Source organism: Muscardinus avellanarius (genome assembly GCF_963383645.1).
Source record: "Muscardinus avellanarius genome assembly, chromosome: 1".
NCBI lineage: Eukaryota > Metazoa > Chordata > Mammalia > Rodentia > Gliridae > Muscardinus > Muscardinus avellanarius.
The window spans coordinates 76,585,879-76,603,597 of record NC_137786.1 but is presented as its reverse complement, the minus strand read 5'-3'; the positions used below and the strand labels follow the sequence as shown (position 1 = coordinate 76,603,597).

Sequence of the window (17,719 nt, the reverse complement as noted above, 5' to 3'; positions counted from 1 at the left end):
ACAATTATTTTCTCTTTTAAGCTGCATGAATAGCTTTGTATATACTTTATGCACACGTGCAGATATTTCTAAAGAATAGCTTCTAGGATGTCTAAATGCCAGTTTGAAGGGGTTGTACATTTATATTTTTGATGCATATCATTTCCAAGGCTCTCCTCCTCCAAATTTCCCCAAATTACCCAACCATCAACACTGTTTGAGGAAGCTTTATCCTGCTACACTCGCCACTATAAATTTGTATTATCAAACCTAGACATGTGAAAATCCAATAAAAGGAAAATTTTTTATCTCATTGTGATTTGAGAATTTATCTTAGTTTTAGAATTCAGCAAGTCATATGTTTAGAGCTATTTAAAAGTCTTTTTAAGTGAATTGCCTTCTCAAAGTGTTTTATTATAATGGGTAAATATATAACAATATATAACAAGCGTATACCATATCCTTCTCTTCTTATTTCACATGATACCTTATAGTATATTGATTTTTTTTACATGTAGGGCTTATTACACAATTTAGAAAAAATATATATATATATATATATATATATATATATATATATATATATATATATATGGTATTTCTTTCTTTTTGTTTGCGGTACTGGGGATGGAATCCAGGGGCATTCTACCCTGACCTACACCCCCAGTCCTATTTTTTTTTCTTCATTTTGAAACAGGGTCTCACTGAGTTGTAAAGAGTCTCACTGAGTATTAGCTGAGGCTGTCCTTCAATCACGATCCTCCCGTCTCAGCCTTTCAAATGCTGGGATTACAAGCATGCGCCACCACGCCTGGTTTATATATTTATTTCTTTACTCCATCCTATGAAAGTTCCATTTGTGCTTCTTAGCTTCTTTTATCTACAGTCACAAAACTTATCTTTACTTTAACATTCAGATATTGACTGATTTAAGTCCTAAACATTATATATATATATATATATATATATATATATATATATATATATATATATATATGTTGGTGGTACTGGGGATGGAACCCAGGAGCTTTTCTACCACCTGCTGGGCTATACTCCCAGACCTATTTTATACTTTATTTGGAAACAGGGTCTCACTAAGTTGCTGAGAGCCTCACTAAGTACCTGAGGCTGGCTTCGAAGCTGAGCGATCCTCCTTTCTCAGCCTCCCAAGCATGGGGATTACAAGCATGTGCCACCATGCCCAGCTAAACATATTTTTTTCAGAGTTTCTTTTCTTTCCTAGTAACCAGTTCCCACATTCTACTGCTCATCAGAAAAACATTTTTCTTCTTTTAAATGTACAATTTCTCTTCCTTCTTTGTATCCTCTTCTCCCCATTTTCCTCCTCTCTCCCTTTTCCCTCTCTCCCTTTCTACTCATATCTAAGCTGTTGCCACAGCAGTCACTTTATATAATTAGATGCCCCAATTTGGGGAGGAAAGAGGAGAATTTTTCAGGAACATTATGGTTTATTAAACTAAAAGAACTATTATTTCATCCTGCTCTTGATGTTGTCTTGATGTTGTATGTAGGTGGTAGCTAAAAATAACCCTATTAATATTCTTCTCTATATTGTATTCACTAGCATGTTTAGTGCCTCATTACTAATGAGAGTTCATCAAAAAATAATGTAAAATTCTTTGTTTCTGATGGTTTTAATAAGAACATCATTTGAGTTCAAAGAAAATCCTATGAATTTACAAATATGAATATCTAAATACAACTTTCTTGACTGTAAGCAATATAAAGCCAGACAAAGAAGAGAGGCAGTGAAATTTCTTTTTCTTTAGCCAAGGCTCACAAAAAGCAAGTTTCAGACCCGCTGTGAGCTACTAAATCTTCTGATTTGAAGAGAGGAACTGACATTAATAGATCATTTTCAGTTTTATGTAGTGCTTTATAGGAAAGCACAAAGTAGGGTGGCTATAGATAAAAATAATATCTATATTTCAAAAAAGCTAGAAGAAAGGACTTTGAATGTTTTCCATATAAAGAAATGACAAATGTTTTAGGAGATATGTTTGATCTGATTTAAACATTATACAAGGTACACTTGTACTAAAATATCACATGGTACATACAATTTGTTTCTATGTATCAGTTAATAAATTAAATTTACTTCAAAAGCTCAGATAACTTACTTTTCAAGTGGAAAACAGTTTCTTTAATAAGCATGTATATGTTCTGTGTGTGTGGTTGTGTGTGTGTGTGTGTGTGTGTGTGTGTGTGTGTGTGTTGAGGGTGAATACCAGGGAATGAACCCATGACATTTTACTCCTGAGCTATAATCCCAGCCTTATTTTTTTTTTAAATTTGAAACACAGTCTCACCAAGTTGTTGAAGGTATTGTTAAATTGCTGAGGCTGAACTCAAATCCACAATCCTCCTGTCTCAGTCTCCCAGGTACTGAGGTTACAGGTGTGCATTGCCATGTCTGACTTCTACTTCATTTTTAATATATTTTCAGAATGTTCTGGTCCTGAATTTTGTTGATCTTTTTAGTCAATAGCACTTAAGTCTATATGTATGTACAGGTAGAATTTCTGGTTGGAATCCAGAAGTATGGATACTACTAGATCTCAGTGTGACTAATTATATTACCTTAACTCCAGGCAGAAGAGACCCCTGCTCAGAGTCCTGTGCTCTGGCTCTTCTTCAGCTGTAGCATTCCACACGAGGTGAGGAGTTTTACGAGTGTATGGTGATGTATCCACCCAAAGCTCACATTCATTCCTGCTTCCAAATTCTTAGAGCCTAGAATTCCCTGACCAAGATGCTGTGTACTACCTCTAGGGCTTTTTTATGGCCAGGACCATGCCATAGGAGCATACAGCCTTAAGTTCAACAGTGACTAAGGGTAAGAATGGAGCAGAGTGGAGCTTCCACACAAATAAACTGGAGGCCTGTCACCATGTGGATCCGAGGAGGAACAAGGAAGAAGAGGATGGGCTAGTGTAGCACTTCCCATATTCCAGGATCCAGTGTGAAACTCTAAGGAAATGAAGGGTGTTGTCTTTGAAGCTGGACTTTATGTCATTATAAACTATATTTATCAAAGAAGGAGAACAAAGCACGTTTTGTTCAGCAACTTGCAACCCTAGAAAATATTAGGGAAATCTTTGGCCTAGGTTCCTCTCTTCTGCGGGATCTTTTTTCCTTATTTGAGCTGATGCATTGTTTTCCACCAACTATTTTAAGGGGTAGTTTTCAGGAACTCTGGTCCATTTTCAAAGGGACTACCATTTACTCATAGTCCTATGATGTTAGCTCAGTGAACCATGATTGCAACTCTGTGAGGAATAGCAATTCCCATGATATGGATAAGGAAACTCAAAAAGTAACTTTCACAGCTAATGACATAACGAATTGGCTTCTCTATCACCACTACTTCCAACCCTGCCTACCCATAGGTAGCCACAATTCTGATTTCTATAAACACTGATTAGTTCTGCTTGTTATTTTTATATAAATATAATCATATCCTATATTTTCATTTGCATGTGGTCTTTTGTATTTGACTTATGCAAGTTAATAGTGTTCAATGAACACTCATGCAAGTTAATAGCCATGAGTCAGAGTTGTTATCAACTATATCAATAGTTTTATTTCTCCCCCCTTTATCACCGGTAGTATTCTATTGCATTAAGGTACCAACATTTATTTTTTCTTTTACCTGGATTGTTTTCATTTGGGGTTTATTGTAAATAAAGCTGTGATGAACAATTCTGTCAAAGATTTTTGGTGGGACATAACACTTCTCTTGGGTATATGCCTAAGAGAGAAATTGCTGAGTCATAAGGTAAGTGAAAGTTTAGCATTAGACAGGTTTTACAAAATGGTTGTATCTTTTTACACTCATACCAGGATGCTGGTTTGAGAATCGAGCTATATTTTTCTACCATTTGATATTGCTAGTCTTTTAAAATTTTTACTTAATTTTAGCCATTTTCATGCTTTATAATGATACAAATTATGGCTTTAACTTTTATTTTCCTGATAAAAAGTAACATTGAACACTTTTTCTCAAATGTCCATTGGTCATTTCTATATCCACTTTTGCAAAGCACCTATTTAAATCTTGTATCTATCATCCTTGTCAGGTTATAATTGTTTCATAATTGATTTGTAATGCTTTGTCAGATATATGTACTTTAAATTTTTCTTAGTCTGTGATTTACTTTTTCAACCCCCCCCCCTTTTTTTTTGCAGGTCTGGGATGGAACCCAGGGGCATTCTACCTCTGAATTACATCGTTTGCCATATTTTTTATTCTTTATTTTGAAACAGGGCCTCACTAAGTTGTGGAGGGCCTCACTAAGTAGCTGAGGCTGTCCGTGAACCCCAATCCTCCGGTATCAGCCTCCTGAATGTTGGGATTACAAGTGTGCACCACCATGCCTGGCTTGCCTTTTCAATTTTCTAAGGGTGTCTGTGTGTGTGTGTGTGTGTGTGTGTGTGTGTGTGTGTGTGTGTGTGTTACAGGCAACTGAACCTAGGAACATCCCATCTCTGGCTTCAAACATGCCATCCTCCTGTTTCAGCCTCCCAGGTACTGGGATTATAGGTGTGAGTCACCATGCCCAGCTCTCACTGTGTCTTTAATTAGCATATATTTTAAATTTTGTTTTCTATTTTTTAGTTTTACAATTAGGGCTTTTTAAGTGTTAAGAAGTATTACCTTCCCATGCTGGGTATGGTGGCCCACACTTGTAATACCAGAATTTGGAAGGCTGAGACAGGAGGATTGCAGTTTGAGGACAGCCTCAGCTACGTAGTGAGGTCCTTTGCAACTCAGTGAGACCCTGTTTCAAATATAAAAAGAATAAAAAATAGGGCTGGAGGTATATCTCAGCGGTAGAATGCCCCTGGGTTCAATCCCCAGTACCACACACACACACACACACACGCACGCACACCTGCACGCACACACGCATGCATACACAAAGAAGTATTACTTGTTCCCAAGTCCTGAAAATATTCTCCTTCTTTTCTTTTCCTTCCCCTTGCCTTTTCTTTGTCTTTCCTTTCCCTTCCTCCCTCCTTTCCTTTTTTCCCCTTTCCTTTCCTTTCCTTTCCTTTCCTTTCCTTTCCTTTCCTTTCCTTTCCCTTCCTTCCTTCCTTTTCTTCCTTCCCACTCTCCCTCCCTTTTGTCTCTTTCTTCCTCTCTTTTTGTACTGGGAATGGAACCCAGGGGCATTCTATTTCTGAGCTGTACCCCTAACCCTATTTAATTTTATCTTGAAACAGTCTCCCTAAATTGCTGAGGCTGGCCTTGAACCTATAATCTTCTGTCTCACTCTCCCAAGCATCACAACAGGCTCAAGGTTTGTCTTTTGTGTGATATCTACTTGCTGCTGCACTATTTATTGCTTAGATTTTCCTTCTTCCATTGATTTATGCTGGTGACTTTGCAGCAAAGCAGGCAAAACAGCTTACTGGCTAAGTAAGTGACATCATTTTCTCTTCTTTCTCTAATGCCGTGTTCTCTTATTTATCGTGAACTACTACTAATTGTGAAAAGCAACCTCTTTTCCTGGTCCTTATTTCTGTTCATCATCTATGTACCACTTGAATTTGTCAACCATTCACATTCTTTTTTTTTTGGTGGTACTGGGTGTGTGGAACCCAGGGGCTTCTCTACCTCTCTACCTCCAGGCTACACTCCCAGACCTATTTTATACTTTATTTGGAAACAGGGTCTCATTAAGTTGCTGAGAGCCTCACTAGATAGCTGAGGCTGGCTTTGAACGTGTGCGATCCTCCTGTCTCAGCCTCCCAAGTTCTGGGATTACAAGTGTGCGCCACCACGCCTAGCTTAACCATTCACATTCTATGTGGAGAACAACATAGGGATTGGAGTCAGATTCTTTTAAATACAGCTCATCACTACATATGTGAACATGGAATCAAGGACAAGTGTGAGACAAATACTTCTAAGACTTGGAAATAAGGCCAGAGGATGCCTGACATACTGGGACATTATTTAATATATCCATGCAGAAGTAATTTTTTTTATTTTTAAAGTTTTGGAAGCGGGGCATGGTGGCACAAGCTTGTAATCCCGGCATTTGGGAGGCTGAGACAGGAGGATCGCACAGGAGGATCATGGTTCATGAACAGCCTCAAATACTTGGTGAGGCCCTTTGAAACTCAGTGAGACCCTGTTTCAAAATAAAAAATAAAAAATAGGGCTGGGGGTGTAGCTCAGAAGTAGAATGCCTCTAGTACTGCCAAAAAAAAAAAAAAAAAAAAAAAAAGTTTTGGTACTGGGGATTGAACCCAGGGACATTTTACCTCTGAACTACAATCCCAGCCTTTTTTATTTTTTTATTGTGAAAGAGGGCTTTTATAAATTTCTGAAGATTTTGCTAAGTTGCTGAGGCTGGCCTCAAACCTGTGGTTCTCTTGTCTCATCCTTCTAAGTACCTGAAACCTAATGATTATTTAGTTTTCTAGGAAATATATCTTTCTTTGATTTGTAATTTTGCTGCTGATTAGGGTTAAGACTGCTGAAAATGCTAATTTGTTTCTTGAGCTTTGGAGTCTTATTGAGGAGCTTTTTACCTGTGCTTACATGTTGGAGTGTTAGTTCTATGACCTCCTCTAGTAATTTCAAAGTCTAACTTCCAGGTCTTTGATCCATCTTGAGTTGACTCAAGAAGGGAGACTCAAGTAGGGTGAGAAGCTGAGATTTAGTTCAACTTTCTACAAATGGATTACCAGTTTTCCCAACACCATTTGTTGAAAAAGCTGTATTTTCCCCAATAAATGAGTTTCACACCTTTATCAAAAATTAAATTGGCTGTGTGTAAATATGTTTCTGAATATTCTATCCAGTTACATTGGTCTATGTGTCTGTTTTTGTGCCAATTTCATGCTGTTTTTATTACTTTAGCTTTGTAGTATATTTTCATTGTGTTGCCTCCTGCATGGTTCTTTTTTTTTTTTTTTTTTTTTTTTTTGGTACCTGGGATGGAACCCAGGGGCATTCTACCTCCAAGCTACACCCCCAGCCCTATTTTTTAGCCTTTTTGTTTTTGTTTTTGAAACAGGGTCTCACTGAGTTGCAAAGGGCCTCATTAAGTAGCTGAGGCTGTCTGCAAACTGTGATCCTCCTGTCTCAGTCTCTCAAATGCTGGGATTACAGCGTGAACCACCACGTCCAGCTTCTTGCCTGGTTCTTATTGCTGAGAATTACCTTAGGTATTCTGGGTCTTTTGTCTTAACATATGAAATTTAGGACTGATATTTCTCGATCTGTGAAAAATGACATTACTATTTTAATAAAGATTGCTTTTACTCTGTAAATCACTTTTATTAGAATAGCCATTTTTATAATATTCATTCTGCTCATCCAAGATCATGGGAGATCTTTCTAAGATCATCTTCAGTTTTTTTCTTTAGAAAATTTTCATTGTAGAGGACTTTTACCTCCTTGTTTAGATTTATTCCTTAATATTTTATTATTTTTGAGGTTATTGTGGATACAATTATTTTTCAGATTTCTTTTCAAGTGGATTCATGTTTGGTGTATAAAATTACTGATTCTTGTAGATTAATTTTGTATCTTGCTACTTTGATGAATTTGTTAATCATATCTAGAATGAATTTGTTAATCGTATCTTTTAGTTGAGTGTTTTGGGACTTCTAAGTACAGGATCATGTCATCTGCAAATTGAGATATTTTCAGTTCTTATCTGTGTTCCTTTGATTTCCTTTTCTTAACTTATTGCTCTGGCTAGGGTTTCAAGTACTATTTTGAGAAGAGTAACTGGGATACAAGAGGGACTTTAAATAATGGAAGAGAAACTCTAGTGGAGTAATGAAGGAGCTTAGGGGAGGGTAGTGGTGGGTGGTGGGAGGGAGAATTAATGAAGGAAACACTTCCATTGATGTTACTGTACATGTGAAATTTCCAATGCCAATATCAATACCATGTATGAGGAAGGAGGAATAGAATGGGAGCCAGGCAGAAGTTCATCAAGTGAGCTTCTGTGCATGTATGTTTCTACTCTATCACTCTCAATTACACTATGATGTGTGACTACCATGCACCAATAAAAGTATGTGTGTGTGTGTGTATATATATATGCGCCATATATTATATATTTTATATCCTTTTCTAATAACTTACTAAACTTTGTTACAGATTTGTGTATTAAAATATTAAATATATAAGAAAGAAAATGTTAACTTGTACATATTTGCCCTATAGACACAAAAATAAATTTTCCAGTGGAAATACAACTCTTAATATGTTTATTTTTAATATTACAGCTTAACTGACAATGCCATTATTCAAGATAGAGAATAAGTAAGAAGAATGTTAGAAGATAGTGATATTGTTTTGGTATATTGTTCTTCATTGAGATAGGAATGCATGATCCACAGATGAAAAATAGAGGTTCAAAATGTGAGAGTAGAAGGCTTGAGGTAAAAAATTTGAGACATTTTGGAGTCATTAGCTTGTTAAGTAATATTTAGAAGGTGAGAACAACATATAGGGGTAACAAAGTATTAAGAACATAACTCTGGAAAATAAAAGAAATAAACATTTAGGAAATGGATGTAAAATATCCATCAAAGGAAACTAGAAAAAGCAGTGAGAAGCTGCCAGTAGAGCAATTTCAAAGAGTGGTTAATGTGTCATTGCGACCCAGGAGACAGCTGGATGAGGACTGAACAGAAGCAATTGAGCTTAGCAATTAACAAGTCTTTGGTAACTTAGTAAAACTATTTCCAGTAGAGAGGAAAAAATGTAAGTCAGATTTTCTGTGGGTTGGGAGAAAATGAGATATGAGGAAATGGATACTATAAATATAAATTAGTTTCAGAAGGTTTAAATCTAAATTCTCAATCCTATCATAATAATAGTTTTAAAACTGCTAATATCTTTTCATTACCTTTGTAATAAAACTCTTCCCCTCAGACAGGTGTGGTGGCGCACGCTTGTAATCCCAGTACTTGGGAGGCTGAGACAGGAGGATGTCAGGTTCGTGGCCAGCCTCAGCTACTTAGTAAGGCGTTCTGCAATTTAGGGAGACCTTGTTTCAAAAGATAGAATAAAAATTGGGCTGGTGGTATAGCTTGCAGATAGAATGTTTCTGGGTTCAATCTCCAGTACTGCAAAAAAAAAAAAAATCAAAATCATACCCTCATCATGGTCTGTTAGGGTCTATATGATTAGGATCTGACTGATCAATCTGCCTTCTTGTACCATTTTACCATTCATTTAATTCTTGCTTTTCCTCTCATATGCCAACCTTTTCTCTTATCTTTGGGCCTTTGCCACTTCTTTTTTCTTTTTTTGGAACTGGTGATGGAATTCAGGGACATTCTACCTCCAAATGATACTCCCAGCCCTTTTTATTTATTTATTTTTATTTTGAAACAAGTTCTCACTAAATTGCTGAGGCTGTCCTTGAACCTGTGATTTTCCAGTCTCAGCCTCACATGTACTGGAATTATAGGACTGCAATGACACACCCAGCTCTGTCCCTCCTCTTCATATACTCTCTGTCCAGATCTCTGCCAGGCTTCTGGGCCAGGGGTGAAGGAAAGATCTCTGTTCAAGAGAACCTGCCGTGAAGAGCAGAGGTCACACCTAGCACCGCTGCTTTCATATTCACCTAAACATGCTCTCGGAGGCTACACTTAATCATAAACTGTGTCCAGGCATGTGGGAGGGTCAATGAGGATATCATAGCTCAGCCAGTCTTGTGCAGGACTCCTCTAATGGGGAATTTTTGCTCTGAGGCTCCTCTCTGACATGACATTTCTCATACATAAGCTGCATTTTAAAGCGTTTCCTATCCAACCCTCCTTCCTTTCTGCTCTCCTTTCATGCATTACAGAATTTATGATAAATTAAAAGTTTAACTGTAAAGAATATACTATGCCAGGTGTGGTGGTGCACACCTCTAATCCCAGATATAATCTCAGTACTTTGAAAGCTGAGGCAGGAGGAGCACAGTTTTGAGGCCAGCACATAGTAACTTAGTAAGACCTTGTTTCAAAATAAAAAAAAAAAAATAAAATAGGGCTGGGTAAGCTCAGAGGTAAAATCCCCTGGGTTCAGCCCCCAGCCGCCCCCCACCCCACAAAGCACTCCACACAGTCTGAAGACTGTACTGCCTTCTCCTGACTGCCATACCTTTGTCCCTCTCAGGTGCTTCTTGATCTCTCTTTTGAAAATTCCCATCTTGTCATCCAGACTTTTCTCACCAATATTTGCTATTTTTTTTGCTTGCTTTTATATTCTTTGTATGTTTTAAATGAATGCATAACAACTGTAAAGGTTTATGGGGTACAATATAATGTTTCAATGAATATAGACATTATATAGTGATCAATCAGGGTAATTAGCATATCTATAATCTCAAATGTTTATCATTTCTTTGTGGTATAATATTAAAAAACATCTTTTGTAGCTATTTTGAAATATACAACACAATTTTGTTAACTATAGTCACTCTACTGTGCAGCAGATCACTAGAATTTATTCTTTTCACCTAATTGTAACTTCATACATATTGACCAATCACCCCTTATCTTTCACATCCTCTTACTTTCTCAGTGATTAGTAACCACTACTCTACACTACTCTATTACTTCCATAATAATGACATTTTAAGATTCTACTGTTTGAATACAGCCATTCTTTGAAATTTCACCTCTATGTGGTTTCTCACTGTTTTTGACCTACATTTTCCTCAGTCTCCTAAGTACTGGGTTTGTAAGTGTGTGCCACCACACCCGGCAACACTTTTTCCTCTCTCTCTCCTTTTAAGAGTGTTTTTATGCTTACAGCACAATTGGACAGAGTAAACATGTACCTTTTTTCCTTGCACATGAACAATTTCTTCCACTATCAATATCTTACACCAGAGAGGTACCTCTATTACAAGTGACAAATCTATATTGATACACTATTATCACCCAAAGTCTCTACTTACATTAGGATTCACTCTTGATGTTATACATTCCATGGAGTTTGTCAAAAGTATACTGACCTCTATCCACCATTATTTTTACTGCCCTTAATATCCTCTGTGCTCCTCCTAATCATTCTCCCCCACACCCCAACCACCCCTGGCTACTACTGGTCTTTTCACTGTTCCCATAGTTTTTCCCTTTTCCAGAATGTTATATAGTTGGAATCATACAGCCTTTTACTTAGTAACATGTATTTACATTTCTTCCATGCCTTTTTATGGCTTGATAGCTCTTTTATTTTAGAGTGAATAATATTACCCTGTTTGGATCTACCAGTTTATTGACCTATTCACCTACTGAAGGACATCTTGTTTGCTTCCAAGTTTTGTCAATTATGAATAAACCTACTTATAAGCGTCTGTGGTCTTTTTATCCTTACTTTTAAGTTCACTCACTTTCTTAAAGATTTTAAGTTCTCAGCCTGGCGTGGAGGCTCAGGCTTGTAATCCCCATGCTTGCAAAGCAGAGAGAGGAGGATCATGCAGGTTTGAAGCCAGACTTGCTGGGTTAAGAGACCCTGTTCCCAAATAAAATATAAAAAAATAGATCTGGGAGTGTAGCCCAGAGGTAGAAGGGTTCCATCCCCAGTACCACCAAAAAAAAAAAAAAAAAAAAAAAAAAAATTAAGAATTAAGTTCTCTATTTCACTTTTAAAATCGGAATCCCAAGACTCAGCTCCCTAACTGTATTTATGCTGATCTAAATGAATTTCATTCTTATATTCTGTCAATTGCCTGTTTTAGTTTCTAGGAAAGAGACTATGAAATAGATTTGCATAAATGAGGTCGATTGAGAGGATTCTCAGAAATAAGATGTGATGGACCAAAAGAAGAATAAGCAGAGGGAGAATTTGAACTGTGGTGTGATTAAAACAGAAGCCTCAGCCAACTGTATGGGGAGCTATGCAGTTGAAGAGGCCTTTCAGAGTTTCCCTGAACTGAGGAAAAAAACCTAGCCTTTGCTCCTCTATATTGACCAGTCCTTAGAGGAGTTCTACCCCCAGGCAGGATATGTAATTTTGCCCAAGGAACCTACCTTTGGTGGAGGGCAGTTTCCCCAGGAACTGAACTGTGAATTCTCAGCAGCCAAGACTCTTGGAAGCCAAGACTCTTGGAAGTTCCCTTGTCGGGAATCTAGCCCGACAGCTGGCGGGGCTTGGCGAGATGATGAGTACCGGACGACTCAAACACAAACCTGTTGCAGGGGGATAGGTTGGGGGGGGAAAGGTGTGTGGTGTGAAATAATCCCCCCACCACCCCCAGACACACAGAGACAAACAGAAAAACCGTGGATTCTTGTCCTAAGCTAAGAATAAGTATTCATCGCTTGGACAGCTGTTGCAGATTTAAAGAAGTTTATTAAAAAGATAGAAATATAGAGGTAGTTACAGCCCTGTGCTGGAGCCGACACAGGGGGGCACTTCGAACGAAAATGCCAACAAACTCCAGTTTCCTGAATTTTTATATTGTCTAAGTCCAGCAGGTCCCTTTGATTTTTGGAGATCATGTTACACCTTATCGCCCGCCCCGGCTCTGCTTCTGTTATCTCTCCAGCTGGGTTTATGGCCTGAAAGGGGGAGACATCTCTGTCTCCAACACAGGCCCAGATTTATGGCCTGAGAGGGGGAGACATCTCTATCTCCAGACACAGGCTTTTACCTTTCGTCTTCTCCCCCAAAATGTGTTAAATTGTTCTTAGGAATGCAAGGACATGTTAGCTTAACCCTGGCTTTCTTAGTAAAGAAGACATATTTCAAGATTGGACATCTTTCCCAGTATTGACACATTAATACTTTTTAAACTCTCTTCCCAATACCAGTACAAAACCCACGAGCCGGGAGTCAAGTCAAGCAGGATCTCATTTATTTCTCTCCAAGCAGTTCTTTATATAGCACCAAGCCACGAGGGGAATTTCCATGAGAAATAGCCTAGCCTATCCGGGATAAAGATCACTAGCACGTAGTTTACAGCCAATCCCAGGCCAGTACATGAGCCATTCATGTGTGCGGAAAGCTCCTTTAAAGGTAGAAAGGGAAAAACTGCTCAGTCTCCCCACCCATAGTGAATGGGGAAACCACGCCTTCCTAGCTTCCTCCAGGCGCCATCTTGACCGTTTTTTGCTGAATCACTTTACTTAAAGTTTTGCCTTAGGCCGTAGGCCGCTCAGGCCGAATCTTCTTAGGCGCTGTATAGACACACCCCATCATTTTCTGGTTCTGGAGAGAGAAAGGTAGGTGTGCTTTCTAGAATTCACAGCCTGCTATTGCATATTTTGGTTTATGTCATTTTCAAGCCATGGTATTTCTTATCAAATTATTTTTTAAGGACTTTATAATTACCCGTTTTCTCTTACAGTGAAGAAATAAGTACTTTCTTCACCATGCACCTGAATGAATTCACCTTCTCTATTTCTATCCATTTCTTGGAATCCATCCAATTTTTCTTTTTTTCTTCTTGAAAACATCCTTCCAGGTGTCTACCAATTTATTTTAGCCCAATTGTTTATGTTTTATGTATATTCCCGTTCTCATTTCCGTATGAGGTGTATCCATTTTGTACTGTTGCCATAACAAATTACCACCAGTTCAGTTGTTTAAAACATCACCCATTTATTATGACAACTTTCTATGTCAGGTGCCTGAGTATAGTGAGGCTCTGGGGACAAATGTGCTTCCCAGCCTGTTTACCCAATTCAGTTCCATGTTTCTGTAGGATTGAGGTCTCCGTTTTCTTGATGTTGGCTGGGAGGTCATCTCAACTTTTAAAAGCAACTCACATTCTTTGATTCACGACCTTCACTTCTCCATTTTTCAAAGCCAGTAACAGTGAATTCTCACACTTCAAATCTCTGACCTTTCCTCCTTTAGTACTGCTTCTACGTGGTGAAGTCTCTGGTTTTTAAGGCTCATATGAATAGGTCTGGTCCAATGCATAATCCATGGTAATCACAATTTCATGATTAGTAAACTTAATTACATCTGCAAAATTCCTTTTGATATGTAACAAAGCATACTCACAAATTTCAGGGATAAAGGCATGGCCATCTTTGGTGGATCATTCTGTCTGTCACATTCTTGTATTTTATATCTATCATATTTTTGCATTTGATTTTTCTGGAACACTTCTCTCAGAAAAAGTACATGAAAACTAAACACTGAATTTATGTTGTCACACATGATTTTTGTCTTGACAGGAAATATAATTCTAAGTTCAAAATAATTTTAGCTTACAATTTTGAACACATTGTCCTTTGGTATTTACTGTTTCTGATGACACATCTGGTAGTTCAATTCTTATTCTTTCAGAGGTCACCTTGTCTCTTAGATGTTTTTAGCTCCTTTTATTTTTGATGCTTTGAAATGTCTTATTGAAGTGGGTAGGTGTGTTTCATTCACAATTTATTCTACACAGCTCTACTTGCATTTTGTCAATTTAGAGACTTTGTGTTAATCTTCAGTTCCTCAATATTTTCTCTTCAACTATTTAATTTAGAATATGATCGTTTTTATAATACTGAATTTTCTCATTGAGCATAGCTTTCCTCACAAATTATTCAAATCTGATGTTCCTTTAGAATTTTGTAATTTTCTACCTACTAATTCTACAATTTTGTTTTCAATGTTCATGTTGCTAATATTATTTTTATATTTTGTAAATATATTGATTTTGTATGTCTGATAACTACCTACCTTACTGATTTTTATTATCAATTTCAATAGATATTTTTGATTCTCTTGGATTTTTTCAGTAATCTATATCATCCATACATGTTAATTTTGTATGCCATTTCTTTTTCATTTTATTGCATGACTGATGAAACTCTTCAGGATAAGATTCTAAGATTAACTGTTTTAATGATATCGCTATAGCACTGCTAGTCCTATCTTTATTTAGTAATAGATGATTTAACCCTACATTATAGCAGGGGACAGTATTCTAGCTAGATTTCTTTCCCTTTTTTGGAGGGGGGCACTGGGGTTTGAACTCAGGGAGAGGCCTTCTACCGCTGAGGTATACTCCCAGCCCTTTTTATTTTTCATTTTGAAATAGGGGTTAACTAAATTGCCAAAAGTGTCCCTACACTGCCAAGGCTAGCCTGGAACCTGCAATCCTCCTGTCTCAGCCTTCCAAGCACTGGAATTATAGGCATGTACCGTGGCAACCAGCTTCCAGCTAGATTTCTTTCCTCAGCCTCCCTAGCAACATGGGGTGGTCATGTCACTAGATCTAATTACATATGAACAGAAGTGATGCATGTAGACATCCCATCATTCCTTTAAAAGAATATTCTGTCGAAACCATTTTAAATCTATTTTTGCCGAATTACTTGCCCACAATATAACCATAAACATCTCACAAAATTCTAGTATCAGATACTAGGTTGAGGTATATTAGTGTTTCTTTTAAGTTTATTGAACATGACTTAAACTACTTTCTATATTTGCTTTTTAAATGTATCTTATTAGGAATGAGTGTTTGAATTTTATTCAGTACCTTTTTGAAAATGAGATGATCTCAACCTAGAATTGATTAGCTAATAGATACATATTTTAAATTATTCTTGTATTTTAAAAATAAAACTTTGTTTATAGTGAAATACTCCTTTAAGACAATATTTGATTTTGCTAAAATCTGTAATTTTTGCACCAAATGCTCAGAAATGAACATAAAATATAAGCCAGTTACTGGGGATACAATGGTGAGCAACATGCTGATTCTCATCAATGAAGGTTGTGCTAGTTTTAAACATAAGCTCAAAAGGTTTCCATTTTCCATTTTCTCCATTTTCTATGTTTTGAATTTAAAGTTCAGAAATTAGCTCTTTAAAAAAAATTTAAAGCTGGGCGTGGAGGCACATGCTTGTAATTCCTGTCCTTGGGAGGTGAAGACAGGATCCTGCTGGTTTGAAGCCAGCCTCACTGGCTTCAGAGACCCTGTTCCCAAATAAAAATATAAAATAGGTCTGGGAGTGTAGCCCGGAGGTAGAAGGGTTCCGTTCCCAGTACCACCAAAATAAAAATAAATAAACAAAAATAAAATAAAAGGCCTAAAAATTTTAAAATGTACCCATAAATCAGAAGGGGCTGAATGCTTTTTTTTTTATTTGAGGCCACATAAATTTGGCATATTCTTTTCAGAGCAGTTTATGGTTATTAGCAAAATTCAATGTTCCATCTCTTTTTAATCTTTGTTTTTATTGAAATATTTAATATTTAATATTTATATTTAATATATAATATATAATATAATATATAATATATAATATTATAATATATTATATTATTATAGTAATTATACATTATTAATTATAATATAATTATATATTATTAATTATATATTAATTATATATTATTAATTATACTATAATTATTATATTATATTATATATTATATTATATATAATATATAATATAATATTTAATATTTAATATTTCACCTTGATACTATATATCTGCAGCATGAAGTTGTATATTTTTAAAAATTTAAACTTCTCTTTAAACCATTTTTCGTGGATGTATTTCTCTTATTGTGTGTCCCAGAAATGTATGAACTTTATTGGTATGGTATTGCTACTAGCTTAATACTATATGATGAGCATACTAATTTGTGAATTTTATTAATTTCCCTTAAAGTTGCTAATCATTTTGTTGCTTTTTATCTTTAGTAATTCCTTCTCCCTAACTTATTTTATTCTTCATTTCTAACATCTCTTTATACCTGGTTTAGTCTTATCCTTTTCTATTTACCAAGATAATTTTCTTCTAAAGCTTTGTTTGTAGCTTATAATATGCAGGTTTTTTTAAAAGTATCATTATGTTTTAGTGTATAATTGTATTTAACTTCCTTTTTAGCCTCAAAGGTGACCAATAGAGGTATTTTAAAGTTCCAAGTTCTTTATTTTTTTGGGAGAGGTGTGCTACCCTTTAGTTAATAATTTTTAGCTTTGTTCTGTTTTATGATTGTGTCCAAATTCACCTCATTCTTCCAGGACTAACATATATACCACGTTCTTCAAGAGCTCTTCTACCTGATTGTTTTTCCTTTATATATATACATTATATAGCCCTCTATATACATTCTTTACACAGAAAGTGTTTATTCACCTTCTCCCTTTCTAACTTTCACCTTCAGGCTATTTTATTCACGTATATGAGATCTACAGTTTAGTTCTGTACTTGTAGGTTTTTTTTTCCAGCAAAATTATATTTGATGCAGCAAATGTCTGAGTGCCTACATCAGACATTTTATTAGGCACAAGAAATAGTATTGCATGGAGGTATAATATAATTCTGGCCTTCAAAAAATTCAGCCTGGTAGGAGAGAGGAACAACACAAGTGAAAGTATTAACCATTCAAGTGAGCTTCAAGAACTCGGTTTGCAGTGAAGATAACCTCATATATGTAGTCGCCTTACAGCCTGGAAAATAAGGGACAGAAGCGATCAAACACATTTCCAACTTTACAGAAGAGGAAAAGGGAAGCATAGGTATAGATTCACCGTAAAGAGCTTGAAAATCCAATCCAGATGTAATCCAAGCACAGTCCCTAGCACAGGCCTCAGTATCACTTGGGAGGTTTATCAGGGGAAGAAATAACCGGTGAGATTAGAACGGAGAAAGGCGCATTTAAACTCGCATTTTAAACATTCCCCAGTTTATAGAGGCCATTCAAAGGTTTTGACTGGAATGAAGTCATATTTCGCAGGCTTCCCTACGCAGCGATAACTCCCTTTCTAGAGGGACTGCA

The 17,719-nt window shown here is 36.5% G+C and overlaps 1 protein-coding gene across 1 annotated transcript in view; it reads left to right on the top strand.

The window, feature by feature from the left end:
* Nucleotides 1-17,719, top strand: part of CETN3 (centrin 3) — a gene marked incomplete at both ends in the record, with an annotated part of 40,658 nt that overhangs the window by 4,149 nt on the left and 18,790 nt on the right. The gene's annotated exons all lie outside the window — the stretch shown is intronic.